Raw genomic sequence first — 15750 nt, 5'->3', positions numbered from 1 at the left:
CCGTGAGCCGCGTGAGCGCAAGGAAGAGCTGCTGCAGCAATTTAGGTGGAGCAGTCCGTGATTCTCCTAAGCCCTCGTTTAGTTTCACCCAATATCTTTAAAAATGATATAGTATCTGTCACATCAAATGTTTGCGACCCGTGCATGGAGTATTAAATGTAGATGAAAAAAAACTAATTGCACAGTTTGGTGGAAAATTACGAGACAAACGTTTTGAGCCTAATTAATCCATGTTTGAACATTATTTGTCAAATAAAAACGAACGTGCTACAGTAGCCATAAATTCCAAATTCCTAGAACTAAACACAGCCTAAGATATGAAAATTACCAACTTATCTATAACCTGAAAAAAATAATAAAATAAAAAATAAATCTAGCTACGCATATTTTGGTACTTGCCCCACCTAATTTTGTAACTATCCTCACTTATTCAGGACATCTACGTACTTTCACATTGGTACCTCCTACTTTTGCATCGTTCGATCTCATCCAATGAACGACTCATGTTTTTTTTCCAACCATCGTAAAATTTCTCTCTTTTTTTCCAAAGCAAGCTTTGTTATCAGATTTCCATATGGCCCAGCAAACTGCAGCCACTCCCCCAAACATGGTACTTCTTGCCAAAAGACAACTAGTTAACACACCATCGCCAACATTGTTCTAATTCCGGGAGACAGTGTTTGCCCCCAAAGCATTTGGCCACCACAGCGTTTTCGGCCATCATTCATCAAGCATGCGAGCTGGTTTGCATCTAAATTACTACCGACACATCACAGAAGCAGAGTTGTTTTTCTTTCTCTCTCTCGTGTGTAACTTCCTAGCTCTGCGTGACACACACACGTTAATCAAGCAATTGAAAAATGAAAAGCTCACCTTTTCTCTCGTCGTCAACTGGAAAAGTTGTCTGCCTGCTCTCTCTCTCTGGTTATTTTAAATTGTCTTGGCCCGCGGGCTTTTCAGCTTGCTCCAAGCTCAAGAACATGGAACAGTAGTTCTATACATTTTTCTTTTCATCAGCCTGTTCGTTTGTTGGTTTCAGCCAGCCCAAACCAGCCAGCCAACAGTGTTTTACTCTCACAATAAACCAGATCCAGTGCGCCGCTTCCTCGACCAGTCTGGCTTTCTCCTGCTACAGCTACAGGGCTCAGACCAAGAACAGGCGGTGAATCTACAGAGTTGTTTTTCTTTTTCTCTGTTGTGTGTAACTTCCTAGCTCTGCGTGACACACACACGTTAATCAAGCAATTGAAAAATGAAAAGCTCACCTTTTCTCTTGTCGTCAACTGGAAAAGTTGTCCGGCTGCTCTCTCTCTGTCTCTGTCTCTGGTTACTATTTTTAATTGTCTTGGCTCTCTTGTCGTCGACTGGAAAAGTTGTCTGCCTGCTCTCTCTCTCTGGTTACTATTTTTAATTGTCTTGGCCCGCGGACTTTTCAGCTTGCTCCAATCTCTGCCTGCCGTATTTTTTACGGCCACAGTACACAACAAATCAGCCAACACAGCTGCTTTCAACTGGAAAAGTTGTCTGTCTCTGCTCTCTCTCTCTGTCTCTGGTATACATTTCTCTTTTCATTTGGAGCCACCATTGCAAGGGGCGTGAACCGAAGATCCAGCCGCTGCGCGGCTTCCTCGACCAGTCTGGCTTTCTCCTGCTACAGCTACAGGGCTCAGACCAAGAACAGGCGGTGAATCTAGGTGAGCCCACCTTTACCTTGCTTTCAATTTCAACACAAAAATGAGCCCCGCTTACTACTAGTCTTTTTAATGCAAGCTGCTGCGTGCAGGAGCCACCAATCGATATTGCAAGCATGGAGCTGGCGGTGAGGGCGATGGGGAGCCTGCTCCCCAAGCTGTGCGAGCTGCTCAAGGAGGAGTACGGCCTGCAGAAGGGCGTGAAGAAGAAGGTCCAGATTCTCTCACGGGAGCTCGAGGCTGCGCACGCCGTCCTCCGCGAGATCAGCGACATGCCACCGGACCAGCTCAACGCGCCGGTCAGGCTCTGGGCGCGTGATGTCAGGGAGGCGTCCTACGACATGGAGGACATCATCGACACATTTGTGGTGCACGTCGATGCCCCTGAGCCTCCTACTGAGACACACAAGCTCCGCCGCCTCAGGAAAAAGGTGAGCAGCCTGTTCAAGAAGAGCAAGGCTCGCCGCAACATCTCTAGCCAGATCCAAGAAATCACATGGATACTCGTGTTCAAGAAATCACAGAAAAATAAATGATATGACATATATAGCAAAAATTGAAAACAAATGAATAGCCAAAAAATAAATAGAAAAAATTAATAAAAGACAAAACAAATATATGCCTTGTTCGGCTTACTCCATATTCGGCTTGTTCGACTTCTTTTTTCAGCCGAAACAGTATTTTTCTCTCACAACAATTCAGCCGGAACAGTGTTTTTCAGCCAGTTTCAGCCAAGTTTCAGACCAGCGAACGGGGCCAATAAAGGGAAGAGGTAGGGAACAAGGAAAAAAAGTAAGGCCATGGAAATAAAAATAGAACATCACATGGATACTCATGAGATTATTCTGAATTATAAGATGCTACAACTTTTTTAGATAGATAGCTTTTACCGTGCATTTAGTTATACACTATGTTTACATAAATTGTAAAAACAATATACCTATAAAAGCCAAAATGCTTAGCAATTTGGAACGGAGGGAGTACATGAAGAATTTGACTACATTAGGGCTCCTTTGGATGATAGGTAGGGATCGAAACTCGCGTGGAACACAATCACGTGGGGGAAATTTTCTGTGCAAATGACATCCCTGGCACTTGGGTGCTGTATTCTCTCTTGTCATTTGGCTGTCAAGCAGATGGGGAGGTGCAGGCGGGAGTAGATCAGGCGGCGGGCGGCCGCTGAGCAGATGGGGACGAAGCCGCAACGACAAAGAAACAGAAGCGAGCGACGTGGAGAAATTGTCACGGAACAGGAGGCGTTTTTTTATTTCCCCGTAGATGGACGGGGATGGGGAGGAATCGACCAGGGTTATTCCGCCACATGATTGCTTCCAAACGGGCACCTGTGCTCGGAGGGGGAGCAGATACACGGGGCTCTCTCCACCCGTGGATGAGGCCGGGATACCGGCAGTATCCAAAGGAGCCTTTAGGGGGAATGGACCTTTTTGTCCTAATTAAACTCACCACTGTATTTTAGATCAGGAGAATTGTATTCCCGTTAGGTCCAGTGAGCTTTGGGATGGGCTGACGATGCCGCTTGCGTGGTTGCCGCCTCTCCGGTGCCTCACGTGTTCCATCACGTTCCGCTGGTAGTATGTTAGCAGGGGAGATAGGAGTGGAGAATTGGGGATCGGAAGGGAAGAGTAGAACAGAGAGGATTCGGGCGAGGACAGGATTACGATAGTTGGAGGAGTTTGTTACAATACTCTTCCTACCCTCTTCTCTTCTCACACTTAGCTAATATATGTCCCTCTTACACGGGCCTTGCCGGATACGTGCACGCAGACACAGCTCACTGCCACTCCACACCGCTCACATGCGTGTTGGGCTTCCCAACACGACCGACCTGCGTGGCTCGTTGGCCGGCTCCTCTTGTGGGCTTGGGCTTCTAACATGGTAGTGGCATGATTCCGAGTGGTGGTGCCCATGGTTGTTGCACCACTACCTACCGTCCCGATGGACCGTACTTTTTTCCGCTTCTCGATGACACAGGAAATAAAATTTTATGCACGCGTGATGTAGATGAGCTGCCATGTAGCACTTCATCACTGCCGTTGATGCAACCTGATGGACGCTCGGCTGGGTCCTTCGCAGCGCAGCTGGTTAATGGTGGCGCCTAGTGTTTTCGGCCATCACAACCGCATCTGGTTTGTACGGCGGTACTGATGAGCTGGTTTGAATTTAAGGGTGTGTTTAGTTCGCGAAATGAAAAGTTTTGGATGTCACATCAGATGTTTTGGGGATGTTGGAAGGGTTTTTCGGATACTAATAAAAAAAACTAATTACATAGCTCGTCTGAAAACTGCGAGACGAATTTATTAAGCCTAATTAATCCATCACTATCGCATGTTGGTACTGTAGCACTTATGACTAATCATGATCTAATTAGACTTAAAACATTCATCTCGTGATTTCCAACCAAACTGTACAATTAATTTTTTTTTCTATATTTAATAGCCGATGTGACACCTTGCTTAAAATTTTTTGGAAAGCCTGAATTAAACCGGCGGAAAAAAAAACTGTGGTCACCTCCAGGCCGAGAAAAAATACGACATCTATCGGGAGCCGGGCCAGAGTAGTTTACTACCGACACATCAAACACGAAGCAGCAGAGCTGTTTTTCTGCGCAACTTCCTAGCTCTGCGTGACACACACGCACACGTTAATCAAACGGCCCGTTCGCTAGTTGGTTTTTGGGCTGATTTGGGCTATCTGGTGCTGATTTATTGTGAGAGAAAAATACTGTTGGCTGGCTGGTCTGGGCTGGCTGAAACCAACAAGCGAACAGGTGAAACAATTGAAAAATGAAAAGCTTACCTTTTCTCTTGTCGTGAACTGGAAAAGCTGTCTGCCTGCTCTCTCTCTCTCTGTCTCGGGTTACTATTTTTAATTATCTTGCTCCAATCTCAAGAGCACGGAACAGTATTGTATACATTTCTCTTTTAATTAATTTGAAGCCACCATTGCGAGGGGCGTGAAGATCCAGCTGCTGCGCGGCTCCAGCTACAGGGCTCAGACCAAGAACAGGCGGTGAATCTGGGTGAGCCCACCTTCACCTTGTTTTTTCCAACACAAAAATCAGCCCCGCTTACTAGTTACTACTACCACTAATGCAAGCTGCTGTCCGCAGGCGGCACCCACACCGAGAGCTTGCAGTCCATGGAGCTGGTGGCGGGGGCGATGGGGAGGCTGCTCCCCAAACTGGGCGAGTTGCTCAAGGAGGAGTACGGCCTGCAAAAGGGCGTGAAGAAGAAGATCGAGTCTCTCTCACGAGAGCTCACGGTGGTGCACGCTGTCCTCCGCAAGATCGGCGATGTTCCACCGGACCAGCTCGACGAGCTGGTCAGGCTCTGGGCGAGTGAAGTCAGGGAGGCATCCTACGATATGGAGGACATCGTCGACACATTCCTCGTGCGCGTTGAAGACCCTAATGAGGCTACTGAGCCACACATGCTCCTGCGCCTCCTGAAAAGGGTGGGCAGGCTGTTCAAGAAGAGCAAGGCTCGCCACAAAATCTCTAGCCTAATAGATGACATCAAAGAGAAGCTTGAGGAGGTGGCAACAAGGCGAGGCAGGTACACACTTGACAGCATTGTCGCCAGCCCTGTAGCTGCAAACACCATCGACCCTCGCATCCTGAATCTATACAAAAGGGCGACGGAGCTTGTTGGCATTGAGGGACCAAGGGACGAGCTCATAAATATGCTGTCCCTAGGGGATGGCGACGTGGATGTGTCTAGTACTACAAAGATGAAGATCCTCTCTATCGTTGGATTTGGAGGGCTAGGCAAGACCACTCTTGCCAAAGCTGTCTATGACCATCTCAAACCGCGCTTCGAGTGTCGGGCTTTTGTTCCAGTGGGTCAGAATCCTGACATCAAGAAAGTCTTTGGAGACATTCTCATAACCCTTGATGAGCAAACTTACACTCGTCCCAAATTAATGGGTTTGGATGAAAATCAGCTCATGGGCAAACTCAACGAATTCGTCAAGGAAAAGAGGTACGAGCTAATATGATAACCGATTCATTAATCATTGCTACTCGTCACTGGCTCACTGCTAACAATAATTATAGCCGCTTTTAGATTATGTAGCTGCACAATTATTGGTTCTTTATATCTTATTTATTTTAATAAAGGAAAATGATTAAAGGAACATAACCGAAATGGTGATATACGAATAAAAAAAACTATAAATGATGTCTCGTATATTTATTTACCATTTCTTGTACTGTCTTGTGAATATGTAGGTGTTTGATTGTTATTGATGATATATGGGACAAGAAGACCTGGAAATTAGTCAGATGTGCTCTGCAAGAAAGTAATTGTGGAAGTAGACTTGTGATCACAACACGCATTTCTGAAGTTGCCGCATATGCTGATAAAGCTTACAAAATAAAGCCACTTTCTCATGATAATTCTGAAAAATTATTGTACGCAAGAATAGATGACGGTGAAGGAAAGTATTTCGATAGTCTTCCGGCTGAGACATGTGAAAGAATTTTGAAGAAATGTGGCGGCGTGCCACTTGCTATCATTACAATAGCCAGTTTGTTGGCCACTAAACCAGGAGAGCACTGGTCTGAGGTCTACAACTCAATTGGTTTTAGGCACAAAGGCAATGATGACGTAGATAATACCAGAAAGATATTGTCCTTTAGCTACTATGATTTGCCTTCATATCTAAAGCCTTGCTTGTTGTATCTAAGCATATTTCCAGAAGATTATATGATACAGAAAAATAGTTTGATATGGAAGTGGATAGCTGAAGGTTTCATCTCTAAGGAACAAGCAGCAGCAGCAGGGGTAGGATTATTTGAGCTTGGGGAGAGGTACTCTAATGAATTGATAAATAGAAACATGATCCAGGCACAGGACACACTATATGAAGGGTACGTTGATGCATGCTCAGTTCATGATATGGTTCTTGATTTGATACATCAACTATCGAGTGAAGAAAATTTTGTCACTGTATTGAATGGTGGTGAGCGACAGAAACTTCAGGGGAGCATTTCTCGCAGGTTAGCCCTACAGTGTGTTGAAGAGCACAACGTTGGCCAGCTGGCTAACATCGCTGTGGAGAAAGTGAGATCCATTTTTGCCAGTGAGTGTGATTTTTGTGCATTATGCCCACGCCTCCCATCTTTACGTGTAGTAGAAATGGTAGGATGTTCTGTTTGCAACAAAGACTGCATCAAAGATGTGTCGGAGAATCTTGGGAGTTTACTTCACTTGAGGTACCTCAGACTAGTGAGTACCAATATCGCTGAGCTGCCTAGGGAGGTAAAATATCTGAGGTTTCTGCAAACACTGGATTTACAGAACTACCGGATAGAGGAGCTGCCGGAGGAGGTGGGACTTCTGACGCAACTTGTTTGCCTACGAGCTGATAATTGGGCAACAAGAGTGACGGCAGGTTTGATCGGTAAGCTCACGTCACTGCAAGAGCTACGTATATCGTGTGGAGGTGAAGATGCTATAATAATGCAGTTTGTGGAGGAGCTGAGCCTGCTGAAGGAACTGAGGGTGCTCGATACTACGCTTTCTGTTATCAGTGAGAGCATCAGGAGTGCTTTGCTGGAGTCCCTGGGCCATCTGCACAATATCCAGGAACTTCAAATTGTATACTATTCTCTAAGTAAGTGCAGAGTGAGCGAGGCAGGATCTCTCTCCTACTGTCGGCATCTCCGTTTGCTGCGTTTGGACTGCTTCGTGTTCTCTGGACTGCCGGCGTGGATTAACTCGTCGCTTGCTCCAAACCTCTCCTATCTGGATGTGCAAGTGGTAGTTGTGAAAGACCAGGACATGGAGACCCTTGCCAAGTTGCCAGAGCTCAGTTGCCTCGTACTGCATTCCGGTGACACCAATTCAGTAGTTAGCATAAGGATTCGTACTGCATACTCGGTCCATCTATCTGGTTTGATCTGCGCGGCTGCGAGTGCAACAGCAGCAGGGTACCATCTAATAATACTATCACGCCAAGTCTTGAATCGCTTGAGTTTGATGTCCATGTGCGGTCCCTAAAAGACGAGAACCTGCATCTTGGTTTTGACAAGTTGATTGGCTTCCAGAACCTCGGAACATGTTCGCTCCAGAGAATCAAAGCCGAGGTGTTCTGTGGTGGTGCCCGTGCTTGGGATGTGGAGGAAGCGGTGGCTAAGTTGGAGCACGCGGCCGCAGTCCATCCAAAACATCCCACCCTTCTAACCAACAGGGTAGACCCACAATGTATGATCTCACGCTACCAAGAGGTATGATAGACTGATCATGCATGCACATTTGAACTTGCTTTCAAATGCTACTGGCTCTGATTAATTATTACTTCCTATCTATCCTGTCTTTCTATCTTTATAATGGTCACAATAAAATGTTTATCTCATACATACAGTACCTACGGGGTTCAAGTGGTACAGGACTAAATCTAGCTAGCTCCTCTCCTTTGAATCAATCGGGTTCTCCTAAATAAATAGTTACTCCGTATTAAGTAAGGGTGGGTGGGCCGTGATAGTTAACGTAAAAATATCCTGATTGCCTTGTTCTCGCTTGCATGCATGTTGGGCCTGTTTGCTTTTGGCTCAGATTCTGAACACCAGCGGCTGGATCTGCTGCCTAGCTCAGATTCCGATCCAAACACGCAGGATTGCAGTGGCCATGCATGCATGTCACCAAGTTGGCCATGTTGTCTCACAAATGCCATAGTCTGCCAACCGGTTGGCCGTGTTTGTGTGGCTCAAGGCAGATTCATTCATAACATTATGAATTGTGGTGTCTAACTACTGAAGGAACGTAATTAGAAATGCAAGGAAAAACACTCAAATTTTTTTCGAATGCGCAAAAGATTTGCGTATCATTGTAATTAATAAGAAGAGTTTAACCGTACAAACGACACGCTTCTAATGAGTGCGCTAGGTGGTCTTACGCTATGACTGGACCATCCTAGCCTACTGTTACAAACCTCGATATTACATAAATGGTAAACAACCGAACTAAGAGCACCGCAGCGACCTATGGAGTTGGATGTCTCCGCTGCTGGTTGCGCGACCCAACTCCGCCATCCGAGAAGAACATTCTTCTACCAGCCTTGTTGTTGGTCACTGGGAACAGCTCATCCAGAGCCTTCGCTTGGCTCGGCATCAAGTTCCCTGCGAATATGCCGTCGTATGTTCTCTTGGTCGCAGATGAACTGTAGCTGCCGACGGCACGATGCTCATCCTCTGCATGAGGAGTACCTCGCCACGCTTGGAGGTCGGTATGTGCGCCCGCGGGTGAGTGGCAATCCGTCAGCTCCTGATTGGCAGGGGCCTTTTGGTTGCTGCCTTCTGCCTTGGTGGAGTGGCGATTAAGGGCGACCTTCGCTTGAGCTGCACCTCCTAGGTCAACCGTGCAAGACACCGAGCGGCCTCGCGCGGCGTGGGCGTCGCATCGCTAGGGTCGGGCATGGCTTGGCTATCCGGCTGGCCGTCCTTCGTCGATGTAGAAGGGTCGGGTGTGGCTTGGCCATACAAATGGCCCTCCAGCGTCGACGTAGAAGTACCTGCCATGTGCTTGGCCGGCTCGAACCCGGGTGGCCAGACCTCACTGTCGTCCCCTAGCGCCACAGCATCCACGACAACGAGCTGCTCCATCTGTGGAGGCATGCCCTGCACAGGCGACGATGGAGGCAGGTCCGTCGTGCGCTGGGGACCCATCACCGGAGAACTGGTGTCCATCACCGAAGCTTGAACCTCCTGAGAGACGGTTGCCGCAACATGCAGGCACCCAGGCGCTGGTGTGACCGCTGGTCGGCTCGTGACGAGCGAGGCGGCAAGCTCGTCCAGCATCGGGTCGACCGAGATGAGCCAAACGGGAGGCCCTGCGCCCTTGCACAGTGCCTCCGCCAGCGGATCTGGCTTGAGGAAGCCGCGTGCGGTAGTCGAAGCAGTGGCGTAGTCAGCAGGCGTGCCCATGCTGATGTCTGTTGTCGGGACACCCCTGCGCCATCGGCGTCGTTTCCGGCATCGACGGTTGCCATCGGCTCACCCCACGACTCCCTGCGTGGTCCCATCCGAGGTCGGTGGACTACCGAGGGGTGCGTGCTGGGAGGCCGGTGTGTTGTCGACATGAGCTGAGCGGCAATGAAGGCCACCACCCTTCGGCGTCGACTTGGATCGCTTGCAGTCCCTCGCGAGGTGGCGGAATCCTTGGCAGCGCAGGCAACGGCATGGCAATCGACAGGCGCTACTCGGTACGAGTAGGAGAGGTAGTTGAAACATCTGTCGCAGAGCTATGCTGGGATCTTTCGAGCCGGTCCGCGCAGACCTAGGCCACGGCGAGGCTCAGCTAAGGCAGCCACAGGTCCCGCTTCCTGTCCGGGTAGGATCTCCCGCCAACCGTCGGCGTTGGGGGCAAATACCCGTCTGCGGGCGTCGAGGCATTGGCGGGCAGGGACCCGACCATCCACTAGCTGAGCAAGCAAGCCGTGCACTAGCTGGGGGCGTGGTCGGCTGCGCTTCGTCTGCCATCGCATAGGTCCCTATCTAGCGTCCGCTCCGCCGTGCCCCAGAACCACGACTGAACGAGTCTGGGCGCGCGCGGAGGACGCTGCGGCCGGCTTTGTAGGGCGACTAGCAGCCTCTAGGTAGGTTGTGGGGCGATCGTCGTCGGACTCGTCGCCAACGTTGTCAGCCCATCGACGGCGCTTCGTGCGCCCTCCTGAAGAGGGGTGGAATGGAGCCACGGCCGGTGAGAGCGTGGAGCCCGACGTCAGTGGCAGCGGGGACGCAGAGAGAATCTACGGAGGTGCTCCAGAGCCGGATCCCGTGGGTCGGGCTCAATGGAGCTGCAGATGGAGGTGGTGGTCGTGGCATAGAGGCCCGGCGTCGTCGGCGGCGTGGACGGGGAGGGAGTCCATAGAGGCACTCCAGTGCCGGAAGTGGCTGCGGTGGGAGGGCGTGGCGTCGTTGGCGTTGGAGGCGGCATCCCAACGCCGGCCGCGGTGGCCATGGTGGTGGGTCCCGGTGTCGGCGGCGGCTGGGGCGGACAGGGCGCTCCAGCGCTGGCTCCCACGTTGGTGGGGTCTGTCAGTCTAGGGAGGCTCCTATCGGAGGCGCCCGCCATCATCGGGGAGGCGGCCCGCGGTGACGATGACGGGGCACAGGCGCGGTGAGGTTGGGGTTAGCCGTGCAGTGGGACGCCGGCGGAGGGGCCCGACGCGGGCGGCGGCGGCGGCCGTGTCGTGTGCTCATGCGCGCCCGCGCACAGGAGAGGAGAGGAGGGGTGCGCGGATGCAGGGAGGTGGGGGGGGGGGAAGCCGTCCCCTGCGGCGGCAGCGTGGGCCCCGTGGGCGGAGGTGGCCGCGCAGCCTCGGCGCCCGCGACTAGCAACAAATCTGGCTGGTGGGGGCCGGGTTCGCCAGAAGGGGAGGGGGAGGGGACCACTGGCGGCGGCGGCGGCAGGTTGGGGCGGCATGGGCCTGCGTCGCTGGCTGGACTTGTGGGGCTCGAGGAGGGAGTAGGGGAGGGGGGAGAGGCGGGGGAGGCGGCCGCCGGCGCCGAGATGGCGGCCAACAGCGGGGGGTGGGTGGCGGCCGCCAGGGGTCGCCATCCCTAGGGGAGCCGACTCATCCTCGAAAAGGGAATAATGTCTTTGTTTTTTTGAAAGAAAGCTTGTATCTTTGTTTTGGTTGGAATGTGTATGTTGTGTTTCTACGATGATGACAGGGAATTCATGAGTGGCCAGTCGAGTGTGCACATGCTTTTTTTTCTTTTTCCTTGCAGTTCAATATATTTGTATTTATTTGCTAACTGTATCGAACAAATGGTAGGCATGTATGGAAATGAGCAAAGCCCCTGAGTTAGTAACCAAGGCCTGGAAGTTGGCAGACGACATCGTTGGCTCAGGACATATTCAAATACTGCGTATGCCAGATCCGACCGCATCTTCAAGCAAAGTATGTTCAGCAACATTTGCATGTACATCTTCCATTTAAATTAATGAAAGGAATATCACACATCGGTATCTGTTCGTGTGCTTATGATTTTCATGACATAGCACACACCGAACAAATCGGTAGAATTTAAGACTGTTATGTTCATATTCAGAACAATATATAATTCTGATAAGCATTGTGTTTTATTTGTTTTCTTCGTAGGTTATGCGCTTGCTATACACAGATGATGGGGTGTCACTTTTGGCTCTCAGCTCCAATGCTGTTCATAAGCTGTGGAAATGGGAGCACAGGGACAAGAATCCACGTGGCAAGGTTAGATAGGACCACTAGCTTAAGATTTCAACACTGCAGTTCTGTTTGGTTGTTTTCTAAAAACCATCCATCATTACTTTTCGTTAGTCGTCCAAATCTGTTCCACCTGTACTATGGCAACCGGAAAATGGCATTCCAATGACAAACGACACCATTGATGGCAATGACCCTAAAGAAGAAACAGCCTGCACTGCACTATCCAAAAAGGACAGGTATCTAATTTCTGCTTCTGGTGGCAAAGTCTCATTGTTCAACATGATGACATTCGAGGTATGTCTTCTTCGGTTGTCTATAACAATAAGTAGTTAATTCCATGATAAATCTCTTACAAATCATGCATGACAACTTCCGTAAAATAATTTTTATTTCGTAGTTGCACCATGGCCTTTCTTTGGCTTTACTGATCTTGTGCAATCTCTCATATATAGGTCTTGATTACTTTCATGGCACCTCCACCTGCTGCAACTTTCCTTGCAGTCTACCCGTTAAACAATGACATCATAGCTATTGGAAGGGAGGACTCTTCAATTCAAATCTACTATGTCGGTATAGACAAAGTGAGTATTAAACGTGAATCTATCATCCCCTGTTTCCATGAATCTCAGAGTATTGGCAAAACTCATTATATATGGTTCTCACTGGAAATGCAGTAATGTACCCATTGTAAAATAATGTGCTCTCGTTTCAGACTATATATCCCCTCATATTTTACTTATGTATTAGGATCATGAGATTGTAAATGTTGTTTTACATATGATCTTTTTGACATAACAAATTACGTACTTTTTGCGGGCTTTGAGCAGATACCACAAGGTACACATATTACATAGCAACTTTGTGGTAGCTCCCGTCAACAATATGAAGAGTAGTAAGTACCTCGTGGTATATGACCCAAAAAACCTTCATAAACCATACATATGTTGTTAGCTCGACATTTAAAAATTTGAGAATTTTTAACGATAATGGATTCTTCCTATGTGAAATATTATGCTTACTGTACTAATTACCGTTTAGTTTATATTTAACATCAACATGCCAAAATATCAACTTATCTTAATCGAATTGCACAGGTTATAACTGTGCTCACGGGTCATCACAAAAAGATAACTGGACTAGCATTTTCGCAATCAATGGAGGTGCTTGTATCTTCAGGTGCTGATGCTCAGGTGTGAATTCTAATATATATCAAAATTAGGACTAGCGATTTTGTTTTTGCTTATAAATTTAAGGGATGCTGAATTAAATACAGTCAAATGTTATGTGTCGGTGTTTTGTGAACCGACCAGTAAATTTAGTGCCGCGTAGCTCTAGGAATCGATGGAAGCACTCAAGACATGGGGAGATTATACTGGTTCAGGCCAGAGCCCTACGTCCAGTCTCAGAGGGGTTCGAGTTCATGTTTCTCGGTTCAAGTGCTCAGTTGGCTTAATATGGGGGTGCTCATAAGTGTGGGTTTAGAAGGGAGAGGACGAGAGAGAGAGAGAGAGAGAGAGAGAGAGAGAGAGAGAGAGAGAGAGAGAGAGAGAGAGAGAGAGAGAGAGACCTCTAAAGCTAGAGAGACTATTTCCTTTTTTTCGTCGGCTAGAATGAAGGTCCGGTTCCCCTTATATGCTTCCGGGGGCCGAGTGACAATTGAAAGAAAAGGGTTCCCCCGACCCGAGTGGTCGAGAGCCCAAGGGGAGGGCGGCGGTTGGCGAGCCCGGTCCATGGGCCCTCTGCGTCTTGTCCCAGCTTATGTTGCATGCTCGGATGTCGTCACGGGTTCCTGTTTTCCACGTCGAGGTATGGTGCGCCATAGCGGCACGGTGCGGGTCGTGGCTGTCCTCTTGTAGTCCTGTGGGATGTGGGCGCATAGTGCGAGTCGTGGCCTTCATCCTTGGGCCTAATTCCCCCGGGGGGCGTCGTGCGCTAGTTTGAGTCTATGGCTGCCGTCCTCTGCTGACCGGCCGCCCTCCTGATCATGACCGTCCGCCCTGCTGATCATGGATGTCGTGCGCTAGTTGGAGTCTATGGCTGTCGTGCCTCGTATCCCGACCCGACTGCATGGTCGGGGGGAGCGAGTGGTCGAGGCGCTACGCGGATGATGGGCCGTGGCCTACTGGGCCACCTGAAGTGCGCTTTCCTCCGGCGTAAGCCGCATTGTGGGGTAACCGGGGTATGCTCCCCCGACATTATGTTAGTCGCATTTCATACCACCCATTAGTCCATTTTCTAAAATATATAATGATCTATAAATACACACCACTTTCTAAAAGGTATAAATATCTAAAAATACAATATTGTTTCTTTCTGAATCATTCTTTTCTTGTTTTTTTGCAATGAAATGAAATTTGCAGCTATGTGTTTGGAGCTTTGATGATTGGGAGAAGAAGAAATCAAGATACATCAAACATCCATCTAATGGTTCCGGTGCTTTAGTTGGTGATACAATGGTGCAGTTTCACTATGATGGAACGCATCTTTTAGTAGTTCATGAGAGTCAGTTGGCGATCTATGATTGGCAATTGGAATGCTTGTGCTCGGTAAGTCATTCACAACATTTTCATAACAATATATTTGCATATCTTAGTAATCATATGTTGTCTTCTCTATTGAGTTGGAGTACTAACATATTACATGATTTACATCATGCTTGCCGAATGCTCCAAATCGTATCGATGCATTGTAATAAGCACATTACACATTGATATTTGACCTTCCATAACTTGATAATGCAGTGGCACCCAAGAGATGCACTCCCTGCTCCAATTTCAAGTGCGGTATACTCACTTGGTTGTTTGTTGGTCTATGCTGGATTTCGTGATGGTGCACTTGGAATATTCGAGGCAGAATCTCTTACGCTACAGTGCTGGATAGCACCCTCTGCCTACGTACCATCTTCAATATCCAGGTATGTGGAGTTTCAAGCAGTTTCTGTTTTTTTTGTTTGAGTGGTACTTTCAATTCTGGTAACAAATGTCTTGTTTTCGTTGCCTCTCTTGTTTCTAGCGTCGGTGAAACTGTCTATCCCACGGTCATCGCAACGCATCCTTGGAAGCCTAACCAGATTGCAGTGGGCATGAGCGATGGTGCAGTTTATGTGCTGGAGCCGTTGGATACAGACGACGGACAAGTGGGGAGCGACACCTCCTCAGAACAACGTCCACCTAGTAATGTCAGCAGCAGCGGTGGTGACAGCCAACCGAGTGTCTGATCAGCCGATGAGTTGACATGGCAATGCTTGCTTGGCCTACGATGATAGATTGAGTTAAATATTTTGCTTGGCCTCTAGACACATATTCAGTCAAATGGAACTGATTTTTTATGCACCCATCCAGTTATGTGTACACCATCCATCGTCAGATCTCCCTGAGATCTATATATCTGAGACTAGTGTTTTCAAGTCATTGGGGACTTCCTTATTTGTAATAAATATGCACGTTGCTAGTGGGTGAGACATTTCCCTCCCCATCTCTCTTCTTCTTTATTCAAAAAACATAATTGGATAGTGAGCAATGTATTTTCTTATCTTATTGTATTATATACAAAGACCTTGGGGACAATGCTGAGTATCAGCCTACCCAGTTCTCCAGTCAAGTTGGCTTAGGTTGAATTGCAATTGCAATACTCTCGTTTGGTGAATAATGTGAGATTTCGACATGCATTGTAAAAACTCGTTTCAAGTGGAGAAAATTATCCTTGGATAATATAGTATATAGAACATATATATGTGAGTTAGTTTGCATATCGTGACTTACTAAAATAATTATGAGAAAAGCATTCAGGTAAAGAAAAAATACAGAGGGAAATGAGAATGGCAAAATATTTTTTGTTATTTAGT

The 15750-nt window shown here is 48.2% G+C and overlaps 1 pseudogene; it reads left to right on the top strand.

Moving 5' to 3' along the window:
* The first annotated feature begins 1564 nt into the window (after nt 1-1564).
* LOC136517719 (disease resistance protein PIK6-NP-like) lies at nt 1565-15455 on the top strand (annotated as a pseudogene).
* Nucleotides 15456-15750: the final 295 nt, after the last annotated feature.

Source organism: Miscanthus floridulus, chromosome 17, assembly GCF_019320115.1.
Source record: "Miscanthus floridulus cultivar M001 chromosome 17, ASM1932011v1, whole genome shotgun sequence".
Classification (NCBI taxonomy): domain Eukaryota; kingdom Viridiplantae; phylum Streptophyta; class Magnoliopsida; order Poales; family Poaceae; genus Miscanthus; species Miscanthus floridulus.
This window is presented reverse-complemented; position numbering and strand designations above follow the sequence as displayed.